This window comes from Hemibagrus wyckioides, linkage group LG25, assembly GCF_019097595.1.
Source record: "Hemibagrus wyckioides isolate EC202008001 linkage group LG25, SWU_Hwy_1.0, whole genome shotgun sequence".
Classification (NCBI taxonomy): Eukaryota; Metazoa; Chordata; class Actinopteri; order Siluriformes; family Bagridae; genus Hemibagrus; species Hemibagrus wyckioides.
In genome coordinates this window covers 17,101,858-17,122,354 of record NC_080734.1, presented here as the reverse complement: position 1 = coordinate 17,122,354, position 20,497 = coordinate 17,101,858, and the positions used below count along the sequence as shown (strand labels likewise).

Below are 20,497 nucleotides of genomic sequence, written 5' to 3'. Positions count from 1 at the left end.
TAATAATAGCTACATAGGCAGATAACATAAGATAATGAGGAGGCAGACGAAACTCAGACAAGAAGAGTTTGCTGTACTTTCATTTTGCTTCAAGGCTTTTGCTTTCTCCTTGAGCTCTTGATTTCGCATTGTGAAATAATCCCATGTGAAACAACAAACTATACAAAGAACATTGCATCACTGCACATGACATCATCACCTTTATTGGCCATTATGATTACACAAACCAGGCACGACAAGCAGGAACATGACATGGGGTTATAGACACCCACGCTGGTCCGTGGGTGGAATCTGTATATGTGTGTGGGAAATCCCTTCACATAGCGGTGGCTAGCCTTTGATCAGTTTAGCCTTACCTGGGTATTACTATCTGCTGGAACTCTAACAGTAAACATGAAAGAAGGTTATAAATAGAAGCTAAAAAAGCAAATACTACAGAATTTTTAGGACATGCAAAATCTCTCCCCATTGTCTACACCCACTCATACTGCTGCTTTTAAGACACATGTGTAAAGCAAGAAGAAGAAAGGGAATGATGTTTATGCAAGACAATAAAGTACCTAGGCTTCCCATGGTCACTTTATGATTTGTTAAACATCTCAGCATGCTCACATTTAATCTGGTTTCTTGGTCTTGTCTCATTGCACCAGACCCTTCTCAAAAAACGCAGTTCATGAGTCTCTTTAATGTAATTCTAAGGATCGACTGGCTTCAAAGTAACATATAGGGGGTGAACTGACCTCACTAAAGTCAGCTCGGTATGTTTGACATTCAGTATAGATGCAAAAAGACTTTGCTAAAATTGTTGTTTCTTGTGCAAATCCTATGCAAAAACTTTTTATATTGGAACCTTTAACATTAGAAGAGAGTTAAGTCATTATGCTGATAAATCATGTGTGCATTATATTTTATTTTCAACAACCAGAACATTCTCGTTCCTCGATGTCAGGCAAATACATTACATTTCTCTGTGATTCTGTGAACATGTAAACTGGAGTCCAGGAATGAAGAATAATGGAGGATTACAAAGACACATTCATCACATAACAGTATTTTGTAAATTTCACATTGGCATGCATAAAGTATCTATCTATCTATCTATCTATCTATCTATCTATCTATCTATCTATCTATCTATCTATCTATCTATCTATCTATCTATCTATCTATCTATCTATCTATCTATCTATCTATCTATCTATCTATCTATGAAGGTCGACATACATCAGCCTTACTTGAATGCGCTGTTCTTGTTCTCTTCATCACGTCATATTTATACCCCAGGGAAACAGGAAGTCATGAATTATTAATTAAAAGTTTCCGGATACTCTGATCAACTTTAAAAACTACAGTAAACATTACAAAAATGCTTCAATACCATTTATTTTATAGTAATTGTTAGGGGTGCCAGTAATTGTGGAACAGGTGATTTTATAAAGAAGAATTATTTTTTAGTCATGGATTTTTTTGTATTTTTTTAAAAAAAATTCACTTGAGTTAAAGGTTAGATTTTTCTACAATTTTCAGTGTGAGATTATGCTTCTGCAATAAAAAAAAAAAAAAAAAAGAATTTATTAGAAGCCTAAGAACACAGATTAACCAGAGGTGTCGATATTTGTGGAGGGCGCTGTATCGATCTGCGTAACTGAAAAAAGTAGAAAAGTAGAAAGAACACCCTGATGTCAGGCCTGAATGTTTTTAAAGTCTAGTGAACCCCACATATTTAACACTTAACATAAAAGATTTGCTTCACTACTGTACCTACTGAACACTGAACCCTTTTGATGCCCAGAGACGCAGTGGGTAGAGTTCCCATCTCACAGCTCTCTGCTTTGATTCTGAGCGCTGTCTGTTACTCTTTTTTCCTTCCACACTGTGAATCTGGCAGTGGTTAAAAATACAGTGTTAGCACTGTAGTGTTGAAGAGGTAAAATATGCGAAGAGTAACTAACACGACAAAGTGTCAGTGCAAGTAAATTGCAGTGTTGTACATTAATGGGGGTTAAATCAGAAGCACAGGTCTTGTGGTCTCAGGGCAAATGTTTTGTATTGTCAGATCAAAGATGGCCATTACACACTGTTGGTGAATGGGTAAGCTGTTGTTTTTGTTCATTCAGTTTAAGACCTGACTTATGTCTTCATTTTCATCCTAAACTTTTTAGTGTCAAATACAGGGTGGGGCGCAAAAACTTCCCTTTTTTGAAGGCGAATGAAAGAAAAATTGTGGCTGATGAACAAAATTTATTTTTCTGATAATGAAAGAACATAATATCAAAGTATGCTGTTTTAAACAAACTATCTTGAAGGTGGTGGCCACCATTCTCTATGCACTGATGCAATCGATTTCTGACGTTTCCCTCTACACGTTCCAACATGTTTGTGGCTCATCTCAATTAGAGGAGACATCCCGTGGGTGGTGCGCCTACCCGATCTAACGCCCTTTGATTTTTTTTATGGGGATACCTCAGAAAAGGCCTTCAAAAAAGGGAAGTTTTTGTGCCGCACCCTGTACAATATCTCCAACCTGTTTTTCAGTAAAGTAACTGTGTTCAATTTTAGCAGTTGTAAAAATAAAACTAGGCTGTGGCGTCACATGCAAGTCCTGTTTTTGAACTTCTTCACTTGGGTATATTTTTAGACACAACTGTTAACCAGAGTTTATTTCCTGTGATTTCTTGTAGACCAGCATGAACTGTTAGCCAGAGTAACCTATGCTGCTGCATGCTATAGCTTGTGAGCTAATGTAACAGATGTTATCTGGATGTACGTTTGCCAGGGTGATTCGACTTATTCTGCACAGTTCTAGGAACACTTCAGCAATTTGGTTTTTAATAAATGTTTTTTTAAGATGAGGTGAAACCCATGTAGGCAATGAAGTGACACATTCTCTTGACTACAATAGTTGTAAACCCTAAAAGTGTTAATAGTAACACCGCATGTTGTGGAATGTACACAAGACAGGTTTCTGTCATCACTTACCTCATATCAATGATAATCAGTCATTTGCAAACCAGCACCACCAAGTCTCACTCACTTGAATTTAATAAGGCTAAAAAAATGTAGCTTGCCATTTAAGAAGTTATGAAGTCCAAGAAAGAAAGTCCCTGTGAAATAGGTGTTACTACAGAAACACTAATGCGTGAGAACTAATAAAGCTATCATTCGTGTTATTATTGTGTGAGCCATCTAAAATGAATCCACAACTACTGACCAATCAGATTTGAGAATCCAGTATAAGTTGTTGCCTCCAGTCTACCAAGATGGTGCATTCCCTTGGTCTTTTCCTACATTCAGGGTTTACTGTGTTCGGTTTGAACCATGTTTCCTTTCATTTAACCCACAAATGCATGTTTGATCAAAATGGTTGCTGGTATATTTCAATTAATCCGCATTATGTATTGTTTGAAGGACTGTATTGATCAATTAAGTATTCAAAATCAAACAGCTCTCAGAGAGGAAGGAACAGTGGCGTCCTCTATTGTGATCTATTGTGACGTATTACTCTGGGTCATACGTCTGGCTTCCAATCGATTATGTTGCTATTGTAAACAGCGTGAAAAAAAGTGATCAATAATCACTAATCAAGTTCTACAACAACATCATGGTTGGAGTTGATTTGTTCAGGAAAATGAGCAAGAAATGAAATATGTGCCTTTTGCCACTTTTTGGGTGTTGACTGTGTAAATGTGTGGCAGCTAAAAATATTGCAAAATCATGTTTGTGATATGAAAGTGCTATTGCCACAACACTAGCTACTGCCCTTCATGATGTACCTAGAGCCTGAAGAAAATGGCATGACATCTGACTTATTCTCACTAACCCATTACCAGCTCTGACTAAGTGAAATCACACTAGATAAATTTCATAATACAGGCTAACCCAAAAGTCTTCATACGTAACTCTTTTTTTAGCAATTACAAAAACGAGTGTTAAATTATACGTTCCTTTAACAAAGCTTTGCTGAAAGAAGAACATATTAAAATCGTTCTTGTGGTTGGGTCAGGAAACTGTCGTAAGGTTGCGATGTGCCTGTAATTACATGCCACCAGATGTTCTAACACGGGTTTGGTGATAAGTGGGAGATATGACGCGTGTGTTTACAAAGAAATGCCAGGTAGAGGATATTTTGCAAACATTGATATATTCTGTTGTGTTAATTTTTGTTTAGAGACTTTTGGGACACCTTAAATATATTATGTGTTGTTTTTATAGTCAGGCAGTACTTGTTACTATTCTCATAATGGTGGGAAGATAAAGACCACCTCTCAACTGCTCCAGCTACCCTGTATGTCTGTCTCTCTGTCTGTCTGTCTGTCTCTCTCTCTCTCTCGCTCTCTCTCTTTCTCTTCAAATAGTCCTACAGAGCACACCAGCGAGACATGTTAGATAGAGCAGGAGTCTACCTTACATCAAGTCAAGCCAAGTCAAGATGCTTTTATTGTCGTTTCAACTATACAAAGCTGATGCAGTACATAGTAAAAATTAAAACTCCAGGATCTTGGATCCCATCAAGGTGGATATTTGAGACTTTGACAAGCTGAGACCTTTTCAGGCAAGCACAACTTGATAAATTGTTCAAGGCTCCCTTTGTTTTCAGTATATACTATTTTTAATCTCTCAATATTTTATTATAGAATTTTCAGTATTTATGTAGATTAAAGAGTAACAGGCCGAGGTGCTTAACAATATAGTAGATAAATTGTTTATAGTAGATAAATAATTAGGCATCTCATGCTTGTGTAAAAAACATTTAGTTTATGAAAGCAGGTCAGCAGGTTTTTAATATTTTAGGAAACACGTAAGGCATGTTTATGGGGATGTGTGCATTCATTGGATGCTTACTGAGCCGTTCTATATTTCTGTCCACTCACTTATGTAGCTAAAGAAGAATTTTGATTACTATTGCTGCTTATTTTCTTTGATAATTTACTAAAGCACTGCTGTTTGTTGGCTTTTTTGCTTGAATAAATGATTATACTGATGTGATAAAATGTTACAATAAAATGAAGGTTTCTCACTTGGTCCTGACAAACTCATTGTTTAGGTCTATTAGAGAGAAATTGTGGATCGCTCGGAGGACCAGACTGAAAAATCAAACTGATTTGTTTAGCATGGTTCATATAGCGTTGGGACTTGTCAAAATGATTGTTTAGCTTTTATGTGCAGCAAGCTAGATTAGATTAGATTTCTTTGACTGAGTATACATTTCACCTGAGCAACGTTCATGCACTGCAAAAAAAAAAAAAAAAAAAAAATCAAGGGAAAATATCTTGAATGTAATCCAGTTTATTTACTATTTCATACTACAAGATTACAATAACCAAGCATATGATTATTAAATATTTATGATTTTAATGATCCCCTAGTAGAAAAACAAAACGTGAAAAATCATGAAGAAACAAGCTGAGGAATCTTATATTTGATGGGTAATAATGTCATATTAAGAAATATGAAATGGATTCGCCCATATTCCACAGATTTTTTATTTTTATTTTTTGCAGAAAGTGCGTGTGTTTGTTGCTAATAAATTTCAGTAAGCACCCAGTTCATCTGCTGTTTGGTAACCAAAGCTATACCTACCCTTTTCATACTTTCACAGCATGAAATGTTCCACAAATGTTTTTTTTTTTTTACCAGAAACAACTGAAAAATGCTTTTTGTTTCTGTCTAGTTCTTAAAATAATTTTGTGGTTCACCAGTGTGGTCACACTGACATTTAACTTCCAGGTAGAGTTTAGAAAATATGCTGCATACTGTAGCTCTGGTATTACAGTAAAAGACAGATGTAGATACTTAGGTACTATAGTGTGTGTGTGTGTGTGTGTGTGTGATACATTATATGCAACAACTAGTGAGGTTTATGCTCATTTGTCGGTATCATTGTGTCTTTATAAAGTCTGTTGTAAGTGTTTTGAGTGTTACCTAGTCCCCTATTTACTGGGACTACAGAAAAATGTTGCTTTTTCTCACCCATGGCTTTTAGTTTCTATTGTTTTGACACTTTCTTTTCTTGTGTCTGGGTTCTTACTCTTTAAAAGAAAAAAAGGTTTAATACATAATTATTCATTGAACTCGTCCATCCAACTTTTCGTGTATCTTAAAACCTTGTTGAAAGCTCGACGCATTGTATTGATGTAGTCGAGAAGCCTCAGCAAGAGCAAGCATGAAAATAATCAAGACTTTCTTTGAACTTTGTAAATACACTATACTTAACAGAATTCCCTTTCAAGTTATATTCTATTGTATGTCTATTTTTAGATGATAAAAAAACTTGTTGGGTTGAAACTGAATGGAAATTTCGCAATAAATTCTTATCCACAAAAGGATTATACCGATGCCTTTACTTCCATAAACAGGTCTTTTAATCAAAATTAACGGGTTTGAATAAATGCAGAGGTTTGAGATAAGGCAAAAGGATAAGTTAAAAAATAAGTTAAACCTAATCTGCCCTTTATTTTTTTTTAAGGTTCTCTTCTGTTGAAATCAGGGAAATCCAACAGTCACGTAAAATCATGAATAGTGAGTATTAGCGTGAAATGCAAAAAATTCCCATGGAGCCCATTAACGGGCAGGCTGTTATTATACAGAGTGGGTGGCATATGTAATGTGTTTGTACAGACATACCACAGTGCCAGGTAGTGCCAGGTACATGTTGCAACATTTGGTGCCCATTTTATTTTCCTTTTAACTGTGCTTTTTTTTAGCATGGCAATTCATTTACTAGCGCAGTGTTTTCAGACTTGTTTCTGCATGGTTTATTTTAATCGTGCTGGACAAGAAATTTTATCGCTTGGCAATAATCCATAGGGCAGAAGTGCTCCGTGCGTTATTTATTGAGTATGAAAATCACTGGAGGTTTTTATGTGTTTGACAATGCTCTACACCACTATCGATAAAACATATCAATATCTTTTGACGTTCATCCCTCCAGTACAGACCCAGTGAATCAGTGGCCAAAAATATTGTGGACACCTCACAGTTGGTGAACATCCCATTCAAGATGTACAGATCCATTCTTCTCTTCTGTGAAGGCTGTCCACTAGATGTTGGAGTGGGTCTGTGGGGTTTAGCTACAAGAGCATTAGTGAGATCAGACACTGATGTTGTAAGAGTGAGGAGGTCTGCGGTTCAGTCGGTGTTCCAGTTCATCCTAAAGGTGTTCAGTGGGGTTGAGTCAGAGTCAGGGCTCAGTGCAGGACACTCCAGTTCTTCCACTACAACCATAACACACCATGTCTTCTTGTAGTCACTTTGTTTACAGGTACACTGTCATGCTCAGGTTTCGAGTCTCTTATTTCCAGTGAAGGGTTTATAATTCTACATCAGACAAAGACATTCTATATAAGCGTGTGCTTCTGACTTTGTGCCAACACCTTGGGGAAAAACCACATTAGTGTGATTTTCCGGTGCCTACAAAATTTCGATCACGTAGTGTGTATCCGAATTAACCCTCTGTCTCTTACAAATGTAAAAGTCTTTATTAATAGTCCATAAAGGTTTTGCATCACACACGTTCATTTCACGTTTTGACTTTCTACTTGGTTTTGATTCTGATTTCTTTTCGGTTTTTATACATCTACGGTAAAAGAATTCTAATTTCTGGCATGTTGCTTTAAAGTCTACCTCCATTTACGGCATCGTTCTTAAAAAATATTTATTTATACACCACGCTAAAATGAAACGCTGTTTTTAAACACGCTTGGAAGCAAGAATCCAGCATATCTGGATTCTTGCAAAGCTATAAAAAAAAAAATTCAGTTATGGCGTTCTAGTTTCGTGAATAGGAAAAGCTGAGGTACATTTCTTCTTCAAAAGTAATGATAAATATTTTCCTGACATCTGTCTTTTGAAAACATTGAAGTTGACTCTCAGGCTCTGCAGAAAGTGCTGTGAACTGTCCTTTGTAAATAGTCATTCTGATCTTTGGAACAAGGAAGCGTTTTAAGTGTAATGTGATGAGGAAACAGTCCTTATGCTTATTTTTTGTGTTGGTTTCTTTTGCATTTGATAAATGTCACAGATCTTGTAAGAATGTTAAAAATGTACCTCATTTTTAGGTAGGTGGTTTATGCAAGGTTTATCCAAATTGGTATATTTGATAACAGTAATTGGAGGTGTTGTACTACCAAACATTACGGTCAGTATGTTTTACACTGTACCAGATAATTGCAATAAGAATTCTATAACATTCTGTGCAATAAGGTGTCCTTCATAAACTTTTGCTTAATGAAAAATTACTATTCTAACACACATGATTTCCAGTCGAGGAGCTACGGATCTGTATTGCTTTGCTGTATGAATGCAATCATTTTCATAGGTATAGGTTTAGGTGTATAGTGGTAGGTTTATCATAGCTATAGGATCATTGTGTAATCTGACATGAACGCACAGTCACCGAAATCACACAACTTTGCCAGAATTTTATTGAAATCAACTTGTACAGTAGGACAAGTAATACCTGTAAGAGCGTATAACTGGCTAAACGGCAGCTCTAGAGATCTCTCAGCTGTTCTTTCTCTCTCACCGAGTTTCAATTCATTTCATTTTTATTTGCATAGCACTTTATACAGCGTTTCTGTCTTGCCAGGCCTGTAACAGCGAAGTCCAGTTTTATGTCATTAACAGCTAAAAAAATCACTTCAGTTGTCGCAAACAAAGTTAAATATCAGAGATATGCAGAATAAGGTAGAATGTTCTACACTGAAGGCCAGAGAGAATATAAAATCTGTGCAGAGCAAAAGCATTTTTAGCAACAACAAAAGGTTGAAGACAGTTACGAAGGACCATGTTGGTCAGAATATTAATAATTATATTCAGAAAGTCTGATGCAAACTTTTGAACAGATTTCATTGTTTTTCTTCCCTGCTACTTTTATACATCATCCTGTGATACAAAATCATACATAATTTATTCTTGTTTTAAGTCACATTTTGTCCTAAAATAAAAACAAAACTGCGTCTTGCAGGTCGAAAAGCTCTTCTTCTTTCACAATGCCTCAGTTTCTCTCTCTCTCTCGCTCTCTCTCTCTCTCTCGCTCGCTCTCTCAACTCTTACACACTAAGCACAATCTTAACTGAACACTGAGGTACAAAGTCCAGAATCTTTCGCTGACACGTCTTTTATCAGTCACACACATCAACACACATCCGAAATGGGTTGAAAGTTTAATCCGAATTGAAGCTTAACAGGAAGTGAAATAAATTATTAAATAAATGGTATTCAAGAAACCATCTTCTGGTAAATTCTTTTGTAAATATTGTGTTAAAGGATAATTTCCCTGAGATTAACAGACAGGTTTGTTATTTTATTTTCATTTCTGTGCTCCTGCTTGAGTGGGTGTATTTGTCAGGGTAGGTGTGTGTTTGGGGAATACGACTGATTTGGATCCCATCCAATGAGTAAAAACCGGAATACCAAAGGAGCAGTGATGTAACACATTACATTTTAAGAAGGGTTTCGCCTTGGCATGATGCAACGTATGACAATTCGGAATTCCCCCCTGCAAGATCTGCCTACCAGTAACAGCTGAAAACTCTCAGTCTCCCTCCCTTCTTCTCCTTCACTGGCAGCGTTATTTGAGAGTGATAATGAAACTAATGCAGTGTAAAATAATGTTCCCTGGTCATAGGTAGCAATCAACCTTGACCACTTCTTTATTTCCCTGATAGTTTTTGATCTACTGAGCATTTAGCATTTAAGTCTTTTTCATTGTTTAGCTTTGACCTAGGAATACTTTTTTTTCTCTCGGTGCGGCACACAGCATTAGACTCTGTAAATAAATATGAAAATGATATAATTTGCATATTTTTTGTTTTGCACATCACACATTTGTTACACTAAATTGAATATATTTACCGAATTAAAGGGAAGCTCTGTTATCCGTACCCCACTGTTCTCATGCATTCATCACATATACTTTATAAATGTTGTAACAGACAGGTAAAATTGGTGCAATTATATATATTAGAGGCGAACAGAAAATATTGTAGGCTCAGAAACGCTCTTTCATTTTCATTTGATCACTTTCACCGATTGTCACTTAATGTCACAGAATCTGAAAATATTCTGGTTTTGATGATGCATGGAAATAATGAAGCAGAGAAAAAAATAATTGCACTGCATGATGATAAATGACGCACAAGATGCATCAAAACCGTGAAGAAGTATCTGAGAACCACCAAAAAACCCACAAGATTAAAAAAAAAAAAAAAATTGTTCTGCTACAATTTCTACTACAAATTCATTTGTAAAAAATTAAATATCTTCACTGCCTTTTAATGAAGTTTTTGTTGCTCAGGATAATTTATATGCGGTTTATTCTTTTGTGGGCCTTCTTCTTGATAAATATGTGGTGAATATTATTACTGTCCTGCATTATGTTTCACAAGCATCAGAAACTGTGTGTTCCTGCAATTCCTTTTGGTCAGAGCTGCAATTTCGAAAATTGTTCATTTATATCTACAGTATTGTAAACTGTTACACATGAGGAATTCCTCTGGCTGAATGATTGTTTATGTGCTGGAGACGGTTTACGCAGCACACAACTCAAAGTGTGTAGGAAATGGAATGTGTGGCAATCTTGGCTCAGTGACAGTGTTGGGGGTGTGTCAATAGCAGTCTATGAATCCAGTGGTAAGTTTCACCACTTGTAAAGCACAGTGTTTGTGAAAGAATGGAGGTGTGAATGAGTGGGCAGCATTTTCACATATAAGATGCTTCTAACAGGATGGGAGGTGCTCATTCATTCCAACAACATGGAAACCAGTGTCTTCATCCACGATTGCCAGAACTTAGCTGAGGCTTCCAAAGGCACGAAGGAGTCCAGACACTTCCAGCGCAGTTCCAGGTGTCTCCTGCTGATTCTATTTACTCTGCTGGGGCTCCTGGTTGTAGGATTGGTTGTACTTTTTACAGTTTGGGTGGCACAGGTAGGCATGAAGATTCTTTTGCTTGGTTTTTAGCTACTTATGTGAATACAGTAGGTGCTAAGTAAAGTTTTGTTCCTGGACTGTATTATTGTTATTGATAATCTACTTCTACTTCATATTATTATTATTATTATATCTGTTGTCAGTGCTAGTTCTGTTGCTCTAATACTGATGTCTCTGATTTGTCTACAAGAATGTAGTCAAATCAGATTTCACTTGTCCACAGGTCAATTTTGGACCCGGCTGGACATTTAACATTTCAGGTAATTGTCAGATAATGATGTTCAACACTTTTTCTTATATTGGACTTTTTATTATATTTGAAAATATAAAAATAGAAAATAGAAAACATCTAGCATTTGCGTCTAAAAAAGTTGAAAACTTGTGCTTTCTTCACAGGGCCTGGGGATTCACACATCTTCACTGCTCTAAACAATGGGACATATTTTATCTACGGAAAATTTCAGATAAATAAACAAAAGACTGAAGACTGTGAAGATATCATCAAGTTGGCCTGGAGTGGACCAGCTAAGTCAGATAAAATGTCTGAGCTCACTAAAACCAAGTTTAAGCTAAATAATGACATTTATATGGCTGAAATTAAGGAAGAGAATGTGAAGCTCAGTGGAAAAAGTAAAGTGCACTTGATTATCAATTGTAACCAGAACATTAGGGCGAATTTTAGAGTTGGGTACAGATCAGAATGATGATAATCACTGTGATGATTCAGTCAGTTATCAAAACATTAATTATTCTTATTCATCCTCTTATGCATAACATTTAAGACTGCACAGCTTTGTTTGAGTAATGAGGTGGATTCTGTAACACTTATATAAATTAATTACTGATTAATCATTATTTTGTTCTGTCATAAATTCTATGTATTTCTATATATTTCTGAAACTGTGACAATTTTTATTTTTATTGTTACAAAAAATTATGCATCAAAATGAAATAAAATCTTCTGAACTTAAAAAAAAAACATTTAATGCACTTATTCAAATGCAATATTATCCTTAAGCTTTAATTTAATTAAAGCTTTAATTAAAGCAACAACCCCCCCCCTTTTTTTTCATCATCATCTTCTATTATCATATTATCTATATGATAATATTTGTTTGGATAATAAAAAAAAAAAACACCTCCAAAACCCCTGAATTAAATGATTTGGAGGTGTATATACACTATATTGCCAAAAGTATTCGCTCACCTGCCTTGACTCGCATATGAACTTAAGTGACATCCCATTCCTAATCCATAGGGTTCAATATGACGTTGGTCCACCCTTTGCAGCTATAACGGCTTCAACTCTTCTGGGAAGGCTGTCCACAAGGTTTAGGAGTGTGTTTATGGGAATTTTTGACCATTCTTCCAGAAGCGCATTTGTGAGGTCACACACTGATGTTGGACGAGAAGGCCTGGCTCTCAGTCTCCGCTCTAATTCATCCCAAAGGTGTTCTATCAGGTTGAGTTCAGGACTCTGTGCAGGCCAGTTAAGTTCATCCACACCAGACTCTGTCATCCATGTCTTTATGGACCTTGCTTTGTGCACTGGTGCACAGTCATGTTGGAAGAGGAAGGGGCCAGCTCCAAACTGTTCCCACAAAGTTGGGAGCATGGAATTGTCCAAAATGTCTTGGTATGCTGAAGCATTCAGAGTTCCTTTCACTGGAACTAAGGGGCCAAGTCCAGCTCCTGAAAAACAACCCCACACCATAATCCCCCCTCCACCAAACTTTACACTTGGCACAATGCAGTCAGACAAGTACCGTTCTCCTGGCAACCACCAAACCTAGACTTGTCCATCAGATTGCCAGATGGAGAAGCGCGATTCGTCACTCCAGAGAACGCGTCTCCACTGACACGAGCCCAGTGGCGTCGTGCTTTACACCACTGCATCCGACGCTTTGCATTGCACTTGGTGATGTATGGCTTGGATGCAGCTGCTCGGCCATGGAAACCCATTCCATGAAGCTCTCTGCGCACTGTTCTTGAGCTAATCTGAAGGCCACATGAAGTTTGGAGGTCTGTAGCGATTGACTCTGCAGAAAGTTGGCGACCTCTTCGCACTATGCGCCTCAGCATCCGCTGACCCCTCTCTGTCAGTGTACGTGGCCTACCACTTCGTGGCTGAGTTGCTGTCGTTCCCAAACACTTCCACGTTCTTATAATACAGCTGACAGTTGACTGTGGAATATTTAGGAGCGAGGAAATTTCACGACTGGATTTGTTGCACAGGTGGCATCCTATCACAGTTCCACGCTGGAATTCACTGAGCTCCTGAGAGCGACCCATTCTTTCACAAATGTTTGTAAAAACAGTCTGCATGCCTAGGTGCTTGATTTTATACACCTGTGGCCATGGAAGTGATTGGAACACCTGATTCTGATTATTTGGATGGGTGAGCGAATACTTTTGGCAATATAGTGTATCTCCAAAAGTTTTGGGACACGCCTCCAAGTCATTTAATTCAGGGGTTGGGTTTGGCCCCTTAGTTCCTGTGAAAGGAACTCTTAATGCAACAACGGACCAAGACATTTTGCACCCAACTTTGTGGGAACAGTTTGGGGATGGTCTCTTCCGGCTCCAACATGACTGCACACCAGTGCACAACGCAAGGTCCATAAAGACATGGATAAGCGAGTTTGGTGTGGAGGAACTTCACAGACTTCTGACCTCAACCCGACAGAACTCCTCTGGGATGAATCAGTGCAGAGACTCTGAGCCATTCTAAAACTGGGACGTCTGCCTTTACATGCACATGAATGTAGTATGGAGTTGGCCCGCCCTTTGCAGCTATAACAGCTTCAACTCTTCTGGAAAGGCTTTCCACAAGGTTTAGGAGTGTGTTTATGGGAATTTTTGAGCTTTTTCAAAATTTATTTGTGAAGTCAGGCACTGATATTGTGGATGAGAAGGTCTGGCTCATAACTCTGTTAGGTCCCTATATTAGGCAGCAAGTGAACATTTTGTCCTCAAAGTTGATGTGTTAGAAGCAGGAAAAATGGGCAAGCATAAGGATTTGAGCGAGTTTGATGAAGGGCCAAATTGTGATGGCTAGATGACTGGATCAGAGCATCTCCAAAACTGCAGCTCTTGTGGGGTGTTCCCGGTCTGCAGTGGTCAGTATCTATCAAAAGTGGCACAAGGAAGGAACAGTGGTGAACCGGTGACAGGGTCATGGGCGGTCAAGGCTCATTGATGCACGTGGGGAGAGAAGGCTGGCCCGTGTGATCCAATCCAACAGATGAGCTACTGTTGCTCAAATTGCTGAAGAAGTTAATGCTGGTTCTGATAGAAAGGTGTCAGAATACACAGTGCATTGCAGTTTATTGCATATGGGGCTGCATATCCATAGACCAGTCAGGGTGCCCATGCTGACACCTGTGCACCGCCAAAAGCAACAATGGGCACGTGAGCATCAGAACTGGACCACGGAGCAATGGAAGAAGGTGTCCTGGTCTGATGAATGACATTTTCTGTTACATCACGTGGATGGCCGGGTGCGTGTGCGTCTCTTACCTTAACACATGGCACCAGGATGCACTATGAGAAGAAGGCAAGCCGGCAGGGGCAGTGTCATGCTTTGGGCAATGTTGTGCTGGGAAACCTTGGGTCCTTCCATCCAGTGCTTAATTTGTAAATGAATAATTTCCGGAACAAAACCAGCAGTCTCTCGCCGCTGTGACCGACACCAACCACACAAATTTTTTCCTGGAGCATGACGTCACTAAACGGTGGTAGCGCAATTATAAACATTAACCCGTTGCTGAACGGTCTCATGTATTATTCTGTTCCATATCTGGGCCAATCATGGATTTAAAAAAAAAAAAAAAAAGGCAGGTGAACCCGTGAAGCCTGCTTGTTCGTGTGTCTTGTGATTACCTGTCCTATTGTTCTCTCCCCTGATTGTCTCACCTGTACCCAGTTTACCCTAATGTCTAGCCCTATAAATAGGGATCCTTTTGTGCCTGTCTCTGTCTGTGATTGTTTGCTGTTATTCGTTCCGTGATTCCAGTCCATCTATGCTCCTGAGTTGATCTTGTTACCTGTTCTGTCTTTATTTTCCTTTTTTTAACTACGCCATGTCTCGTATCCTGTTCATCTTCCCATGTTGTGTCTTCATGTCAATAAAAGCAGCGCTTCGCTGAATCCTGTGTCTGGGTCTGCGTTCAGCCACGTGCTGAACCACGGACCACGGACGGCCTGGGTTCGAGCCCTGCCTAGGGCGAGGATCCTGGCCATGACACTACCAGTCAAAAGTTTGGACACATCTATTCCATGGTCTTTCCTGATGCTGAAGGCGGAATGCTGAAGGCGGCCAAAATACACAATAATGTCCTTTGGACAGTTGATATTGAGATATGTCTGCTACTGATGCTCTGTAAAGCCTTCATAACGCCTCTAATCTGAGGTGCTGTTAATTGGTGATTTCTGAGGCTGGTCACTACAAATGAACTTCTCCTCTGCAGCAGAGGTACGTTTTGGTCTTGCTTTACTGGGATGGTCTTCATGTGAGCCAGTTTCATCATGGTGCTTGATGGGTTTTGCAAATGCACTTGACAATACTGTTCTTGCAAGAACTATTCCAGAACACCTGACCTTCGTGTCTTAAAATAACAACTGACTGTTTTTTGTTGTCATTACACATGGATTACTTAAGTCCACGTGTGTTATTTCATAGTTTTGAAATCTCCAGTATTGTTTTAGAACGTAGAAAATAAACAAAAACAAAACAAAAAACATTGAATTAAAAGGTGTGTCCAAACTTTTGACTGGTAGTGTATATATATAAACTTGTTGTCTCGTCAATCTCTTCTCTTCTTTTTCGGCTTTACCCTTCAGGGGTGTCCACAGTGAATCATCTCTCTCCACCTATCCCTATCTTCTGCATCATCAACACTTGCACCCACTAGCTTCATATCCTCATTTATTACATCCATATACCTCCTCTTTGGCCTTCCTCTTTTCCTCCTGCCTGGCAGCTCCATGTCCAACATTCTCCTACCAATATACTCACTCTCCCTCCTCTGAACATGTCCAAACCATCTTAACATGGCCTCTCTAACTTTGCCTCCCAAACGTCCAATATGAGCTGTCCCTCTGATGTACTCGTTCCTAATCCTGTCCAACCGTGTCACTCCCAAAGAGAACCTCAACATCTTCAGCTCTGCTACCTCCAGCTCTGACTCCTGTCTCTGTCTCAGTGACACTGTCTCTAAACCATACAGCATGGCCAGTCTCACCACTGTCCTGTACACCTTCCCCTTGATTCTTGACTCTTTCCCACACTCTCCATTACTCTGGACTGTTGACCCCAAGTACTTAAACTCCTGTACCTTCTTCACCTCTTCACCCTGTAATCTTACTGTTCCACTTCCCTCCCTGTCATTCACACACATGTACTCAGTCTTACTACGACTGGCTTTCATTCCTCTTCTCTCCAGCGCAAACCTTCACCTCTCCAGGTTTTCCTCCACCTGCTCCCTGCTCTCACTACAGATCACAATGTCATCTGCAAACATCATTGTCCAAGGAGACTACTGTCTGACCTCCTCTGACAACTGGTCCATCACCATAGCAAACAGGAAGGGGCTCAGAGCTGATCCCTGATGCAGTCTCACTTCCACTTTGAACTCCTCTGTCTGACTTACAGCACACCTCCCCATACATGTCCTGCACCACTCTGACATACTTCTCTGCTACTCCTGACTTCCTCATACAGTACCACAGCTCTTCTCTTGGCACCCTGTCATATGCTTTCTCGAAGTCTACAAACACAGTGCAACTCTTTCTGACCATCCCTATACTTCTCCATCAACATTCTCAGAGCAAAAATTGCATCTGTTGTGCTCTTTCTGGGCATGAAGCCATACTGCTGCTCACAAATTTCCACTACCTTCCTTAACCTAGCTTCCACTACTCTTTCCCATAGCTTCATTGTATGGCTCATCAGCTTTATCCTCCTATAGTTGCTGCAACTCTGCACGTCACCCTTATTCTTAAAGATCGGCACTAATACACTTCTCCATTCCTCAGGCATCTTCTCACTTTCTAAAACCCTGTTAAACAAACTAGTTAAAAATCCCACTTCAAGATTCAAGATTCAAGAAGCTTTTATTGTCATTTCAACCACATATAGCTAGCGCAGTACATAGTGAAATGAAACAACGTTTCTCCAGGACCTGGTGCTACATAAACATACAACTACTAGTACAATACAAAACAACAAACAACGCCACAGAGCTAGGACAGAAGTTTGTCTTAGCCACGTAAAGTGCACAGTGTGCAGCTAGGTGCAAACAGAGCATAGACAAGACAGTGCAAAAAAGACAATAAATACAATAAAGACAACACAAAAGAACACAGGACACTTAGCGCTGAAAGGAAATAAAAGAATGTGTACTGGAATGTAAGTGAAATAAAATAGATAAAGTGAAATGATGTAGAAAAAAAAAAGGAAAAAAAAAAAGTATTGTGCAAAAATATTGTGCAAAAATACACAGCAGCAGATGAGGTAGTGCAAATAGAATAAACATAAGTATAACTATAGCAGCGGATGACAGGTAGAGGTAGTGCAGTAAGTAATGAACAGTATAAATTATGTGTGTGTGTGTTTGTGTCCACACAGTCAAGAGAGAGTGTGTGTATCTGTGTGTGAGAGACAGAGAGTTAGTATACAGTTCAGTCCTGAGTGAGAGTGTGTGTGTGTGTGAGAGTGTAGAACAGTTCAGTCCTGAGTGTGTGTGTGTGTGTGTGTGTGAGAGAGTGTAGAACAGTTCAGTCCTGAGTGAGAGTGTGTGTGAGAGTGTAGAACAGTTCAGTCCCGGGTGTTGAGGAGCCTAATGGCTTGAGGAAAGAAACTGTTACACAGTCTGGTTGTGAGGGCCCGAATGCTCCGGTACCTCTTTCCAGATGGCAGGAGGGTGAAGAGTGTGTGTGAGGGGTGTGTGGGGTCAGCCACAATGCTGATGGCTTTGCGGATGCAGCGTGCGGTGTAAATGTCTGTGATAGAGGGGAGAGAGACTCCGATGATCTTCTCAGCTGTCCTCACTATCCGCTGAAGGGTCTTGCGATCTGAGATGGTGCAGTTCCCAAACCAGGCAGTGATGCAGCTGCTCAGGACACTCTTGATGGTCCCTCTGTAGAACACAGACAGGATGGGGGGAGGGAGATGGGCTTTACTCAGCCTCCTCAGGAAGTAGAGGCGCTGCTGGGCTTTCTTGGTGATGGAGCTGGTGTTGAGTGACCAGGTGAAGTTCTCCGCCAGATGGACACCAAGGAATTTGATGCTCTTGACGATCTCCACAGAGGAGCCATTGATGGACAGCGGAGAATGGTCACACTGTGCTCTCCTGAAGTCAACAACCATCTCTTTGGTCTTGTCGACGTTCAGGGAGAGGTTGTTGGCTCTGCACCAGGCTGTTAGATGTTGCACCTCCTCTCTGTATGCTGACTCGTCGTTCTTGCTGATGAGACCCACCACGGTCGTGTCATCAGCGAACTTGACGATGTGGTTGGAGCTGTGCATTGCTGCACAGTCGTGAGTCAGCAGAGTGAACAGCAATGGACTGAGCACACAGCCCTGAGGTGCTCCAGTGCTCAGTGTGGTGGTGCTGGAGATACTGCTCCCGATCCGGACTGACTGAGGTCTCCCAGTCAGGAAATCCAGGATCCAGTTGCAGAGAGAGGTGTTCAGGCCCAGGAGACTCAGCTTCTTAATCAGCTGCTGAGGGATGATTGTGTTGAATGCTGAACTGAAATCTATGAACAGCATTCGAACGTAGGAGTCTTTGCAGTCCAGGTGTGTGAGGGCCAGATGGAGGGTTGTGGTGATGGCGTCTTCCGTGGAACGGTTAGGACAATACGCAAACTGCAAGGGGTCCAGCAAGGGTGGTAGCTGTGACTTGATGTGCCTCATGACGAGCCTCTCGAAGCATTTCATCACGATTGGTGTGAGTGCAACGGGACGGTAGTCATTGAGGCAGGAAACCGTGGACTTCTTTGGCACAGGGATGATGGTCGTTGTCTTGAGGCACGTAGGGATGATGGAGCTGCTCAGCGAGATGTTGAAGATGTCAGTGAAGACATCTGCTAGCTGCTCCGCACACTCCCTGAGAACTCTGCCAGGAATGTTGTCTGGTCCAGCGGACTTCCGTGGGTTAACTCTGTATAGAGTTCTCTTCACGTCAGCCGTGGTGAGACAAAGCACTGGGTCATTAGGAGGAGGGATGGTCTTCCTCGCTGTTGTGTTGTTCTGTGCCTCAAACCGAGTGTAGAAGTCGTTCAGCGCATCTGGAAGGGAGGCGTCACTGTCACAGGCAGGTGAAGTTGTCCTGTAGTTGGTGATCGCCTGAATGCCCTGCCACATGCGCCGGGAGTCTCTGCTGTTCTGGAAGTGGCCGTGGATTCTCTGGGCGTGTGCACACTTCGCCTCTCTGATGGCTCGGGACAGTTTGGCCCTTGCTGTTTTTAAGGCCGCCCTGTCCCCCGATCTGAAGGCAGAGTCTCTCGATTTCAGGAGAGCACGCACTTTCGCAGTCATCCACGGCTTCTGGTTGGAGCGTGTTGTGATGGTCTTGGAGACAGTCACGTCATCGATGCATTTCCCGATGTAGCTGGTCACTGATGCCGTGTATTCCTCCAAGTCAATAGAGTCGCCGTTGCTTGCAGCCTCCCTAAACATGTCCCAGTCAGTGCACTCAAAACAGTCCTGAAGAGCAGAGATGGCTCCTGCTGGCCAGGTCTTAACCTGTTTCAGAACCGGTTTAGAGCGTCTGACGAGTGGTCTGTATGCTGGAATCAACATAACAGAGATGTGGTCTGAGTAGCCGAGGTGGGGGCGGGGCTCCGCACGATACGCGCCGGGAATGTTTGAATAAACAACATCCAGCGTGTTCGCCCCTCTCGTAGCAAAGTCCACATGCTGATGGAATTTAGGGAGCACTGTTCTGAGATTTGCATGATTGAAATCTCCGGCGATGATGAACAGTCCGTCGGGGTGAGCATTCTGCAGCTCGCTAATAGCTCCGTACAGCTCACACAGAGCCTCCTTAGCATTAGCGCTGGGTGGAATGTACACTCCGATAATGAGAGTAGTGGTGAATTCCCGGGGTAAATAAAAAGGTCTGCATCTAACAGTTACAAACTCCACTACCGATGAGCAGTAGTTAGACACAAGCACAGAGTCCTTACACCATTCCGTGTTGATGTAAACACACATGCCACCACCGCGAGTCTTACTGCACAGAGCTGCATTCCTGTCGGCACGAAACACGGTTAGTCCGGCTAGCTGAATGGCGGCGTCCGGAACTCTGTCGCTGAGCCACGTCTCCGTGAAAACAAAGACGCAGCAGTCTCTGAACTCACGCCGTGTAGTTTGCTGGAGTCGGATGTAGTCCAGTTTATTATCCAGTGAGCAGACGTTGGACAAGATGATGGAAGGGAGTGCCGGCCGGCTAGGGTTGGTTGTTAGCCTAGCACGGACACCCGCTCTTTTACCGCGCTTCCGCTTCCTCGACCAACGCTTGCGACGTCCTCTCTCCCGGCCACCGGCATCAGGCGACGCC

The 20,497-nt window shown here is 40.8% G+C and overlaps 1 long non-coding RNA gene across 1 annotated transcript; it reads left to right on the top strand.

Annotated features, from left to right (window-relative positions):
* Positions 1–5,315: 5,315 nt before the first annotated feature.
* Positions 5,316–11,822, top strand: LOC131345701 (uncharacterized). Its single transcript, XR_009203520.1, has 3 exons — positions 5,316–10,928; positions 11,122–11,191; positions 11,328–11,822. It is a non-coding gene; the product is annotated as an uncharacterized LOC131345701 (long non-coding RNA).
* The last annotated feature ends 8,675 nt before the right edge of the window (positions 11,823–20,497 follow it).